Genomic DNA, 4389 nt, shown 5'->3' on the forward strand with positions numbered 1-4389 from the left:
CCTTTCTTCCTTTTTCCATCTTGTGGAAACCATTCAGTTATAATTTTTGTCCATTTTGTTCTGCTCAAGAACATATATCACATCCGCTCAAAAAGATTGAGTAGTAAGTTACTCATTTAGTGAATTAACAAGACTACGGACTAACGGGTTAAGTAAGCCACCTGCGAGTATAAATTTCTCTTTAGATTAAGCTTGAACCACCGCGGTATCGACTCCAGTTCCCATTAAAATCCCGTTTCCTCAAAATTCTAAAAGTCCACGACAATCTTCATGTGGTCGTTTGATTCTAGTCGATTTTTTTAATTAATGTAAGAGTTATGAGCTTTTTTGTTTTCCGCTCCTAACTCTATAATCTTATTATTTAAAAATATTAATAATAATAGCTAACTAAATACAGGCGCCTACAGGCAGGCAATGTTATGACAATAGTACCTATAAGAGTACCTAGGTAATAAAACTTATTATAAGGAGTTTTGCTAAAACGGGAAAGTTCCAGCGGTGTTTTTTACTGAAATCATAATTATTTCCCGAAACCTTAAAACAATTTTCTAAGAACAATCGTAAGGTATAATCACATTACTGTCTGGAATTTATAAATAAGATATAATTTATATTGTATTCAATTGCGAAATTTATATAGCTATTATATATTGTGTATTATTTATTTATATATTGTGTAGGTAGCTATTTTGACGAATTTTTACTAATGAGGACACCTACCTACCTACAATAGTCACAATACTATTTTTTTTGCCCAATTTTTCATTTCTTTTCATTTGCTGAACCTTTTCCCGAGAAGTGCAAACAACGATTAAAATATAATTTAGTTTTAGTGACTCACATATGTTATGGAACTTATGGACGACCCCAAATTAGCCCAAATACGAATTAGCCGCGATTCGCTCTCAAAGTGCAAGTAAATTACATTATCGACATTAGGTGACGCTATACGTACATTACTTACGTACTCGGCCGGAAGCCAACGGAACACAGTTACTCGTATTTGATCTTTTATATCTACGGATGTCATTATATTTTTAAACCGCATCGCAAACAGACAGACGGCCCGCCTAATAGTAAGTTACATTAGCCAATGGACGCTAGCAACTCTGGCGTTGCCGTTCCTTTTAAAAACGAATTTACTTATTGCCGAAAGTAATTATAAGATTTTGAAGTTTTTATGACATACTATTGTAACAGGTATAATATTCATTTTTAATGGGCTATGGACCATTTTGTAGCTACCTATTGGTAGCTCCACATCTCTTTGAAAATACAGACAGTTTACAGTATCGCGGCATTTATATAGCACGTAATATCTATATGAACAGTCATCTCCAAAGCTATATTTACTAATTACTTTAAACCTTCGAACCGAAGTATTAAAACAAAGACAAATTTGCATTAAAATAGGTTTGCGTCTGAATAACTCGCTAAGACGGGGAGACAGCTTTTGTCTTTGACACAAAGCTTGTTACGCCTTGGAGAAAATCGGATCAAGTCCAGATGATTCAAATAACTATTAAACTGGACGTAGTTTTCAATTATTTTTAACAGACTTCAAGATCTCAAAAGGAGGAGGTTCTCACCTCGGTCACAAAATAGATACAGTACAGAAGTCAATCACATGTATGTACTTCACTTTTCATACCTACGCTCGGCGGTCGCTCTAGGGTTGTCAACTATGATTTAATGCACAAAAAACTATCGTGGTAGTGGCACTCGTATCTAGTAGTGGCCGGGGCGGGGTGCTTACCTACCTACCTAACTGTTCTGTTTAACGTTAAAACGAACCATCGAAATACATACAGATACCTACTTACCTCTCTGAAACCACTGGTATAGCTTAAAACACGACAATTCACCGTTTAATGTTGAATTTAAACAATCGTCCACTGAACAGTTATATTACTTAACTTTTTTTTTGTTTCTCCATTATTGCACAAAAAAGTTCACAGATGCGTGTCTCAAGCGGTTGACACTCTCGCTCGCACTGGTCCCAACCGGTCCGAGATATCGTGTCTGTGAGCAGTGTCTATGTGTGCGTTGCTCGAGCGCACTTTGTATGTAGATTGATTTCTGTACTGTATCTATTTTGTGCCTCGGTTGTATGTTTGTTACTTCAGTCTCCCTCATTTCTCAACCGATATTGAAAATATTTTTTTTATTGTAAATACATAAGTACTTACCTATATATGCTTCCAGGTTGGTTCTATTAGGACTCTTAAAATCTTATAGGCTTTTATTTTCATCAACAAATTAACCATTTAAATTAAAAAAGTTGCATTTGATGAAATGGAACTGGTCTTGATGACCAGAATGGGAAACCTCAACGACACGTATTTCATGTTTGGAGACATGTCTTCTTCGTTAAGTTTTTTCAGCCAGTTAGGTTTTTAATTTTTTTTTAATTGAACTGAACTACTGAGCTGTACCTGCTGCTATTATCTGTCAAATTCAAAACACGGATTGGTCTTAGACTGTACACGTCTTATACAACGTGTTACACCAGCCACTGAAAGTGGGATGGGTACTCGTTGTATAGGTCATACTGAACAACTTTTACTATGGGACCAACCACGAAATTGCGATAAGAAGATTGACACTCCCATACAAGATATCAACATCAGCCAGCCAAAATGTATGGTAGAGCAAATTTTTTTTTCGCGATTTCGGGGTTAGGCCCATAGTAGAAGTTGCTCAGTATGACCTATACAACGTGTACCCATCCCAATTTCAGTGGCTGGTGTAACACCTTGTATGCCAAAAAATATTTGGTAATAAAGTCCCTTTGGTTTCCTCCGTATACGGATCGTTAAAAAAGATTCCAATACAAACACGACGTTAACGACCTCTTTTTACGTCTGCAGTAAACAGCTTTGTCACCGAATGGCTTATTGGACGTCTTATGCGTCTTACTTTTGGTAATTTAAGCTTCTAATGAATCTCGTTCCATCTCATTTTCATTGATGAAAGCGGAAAGTATATAGAGAAAGAAAGAAATAATACAAATCGTGTTTTTTCCGAATGCCCAAGGAAGGTTATGTTTCTCGAGCTTATCTATGTACAGTCGCAATCCGATATATCGGGACCTGCCGAGGTGCTCAAAAATATCTGAACACGCACTCTAACGCCTTGACAATAGAGGCGTGTTCAGATATTTGATACCTATCTACTATAGCGTCTTATAGTCAAGGAATTTGATTTATTTACCATATTCGTACCATATCACAGTGACAATCAATATGAACATCACTAGAGACCTCATACTATTATTACTGTGACAAAGTACAGAATGGGTAGGAAATTAAATTCTTTAAACCTAGGACATATATTTATTTAAAGATATTTTTAATTACTTTAATGATAAATAAAGAATGAGAACAAAATATTTACTGTTAAGTAGGCACAAGAATACAATAGTCTTAATAATTGTTTAAATTAAAAAACAACAATAAATTACATCGTCACGCCTGTATTATAATCAGAAATATTCAAACGTTTCATGGAACTAAATAATTATAGACCAACAAAAGAATCTTAATTAAAAATCTTAGCGTTTCTGCTGATTGCTGAAAGAAATAAAACATTGGTGAGACAAATCCAATTATTTCTATCTTAATGAACACTTGTAGTGTGACTGAAATTGACTACGACAGGGATTCCCAAACTGTGCGTCGCAAATGTCGCAATACCCTAGGGCATTGCGGCGTTGTCTCAGATGCATCGTGACCTGAACGACCTGAACGTTACTTAGCCGACAGCGACTCTAGAATCTATACCTCCTGCATCAAATGATGGTCCATTTTCCTTTATTAAAAATATCGCATGTCCAAAAAATATAAAAAATAAATATGTTATATAACATTTCAAACTACAAAGTCATTCATGTTCATTTTTATGTGGAGTGTCCAAAAAATATAAAAAATAAATATGTTATATAACATTTCAAACTACAAAGTCATTCATGTTCATTTTTATGTGGAGTGGCTGTCATTTAAAATGTTTGTAGACATTTTTGCGAGGTTTAGCACATTAATTTATTTAGAAATGTAACATTTTTGTAAATAAAATACGGTAAAAACATATTTCTACAGTTCTTTTTTTAAATTAAGCCCAACCAAAAGATACTTCAAGGAATATTCTTATTCTTATTCTAAAAAGTACTGAGGTTGACTAAAGAAGCATGACAAATACTAACGTTTCCGAGAAAATACGATGGAAAACAATTAGGTATGCACTACATTCTATTTGACGACTGGTCTGGCTTAGTGGGTAGTGACCCTGCCTGTGAAGCCGCGGTCCTGGGTTCGAATCCCGGTAAGGGCATTTATTTGTGATTAGCAGATAAGGGCAGATATTTGTTTCTGAATCTTGGTCATTTTCTAT

This window comes from Cydia amplana, chromosome 15 (genome assembly GCF_948474715.1).
Source record: "Cydia amplana chromosome 15, ilCydAmpl1.1, whole genome shotgun sequence".
NCBI lineage: Eukaryota > Metazoa > Arthropoda > Insecta > Lepidoptera > Tortricidae > Cydia > Cydia amplana.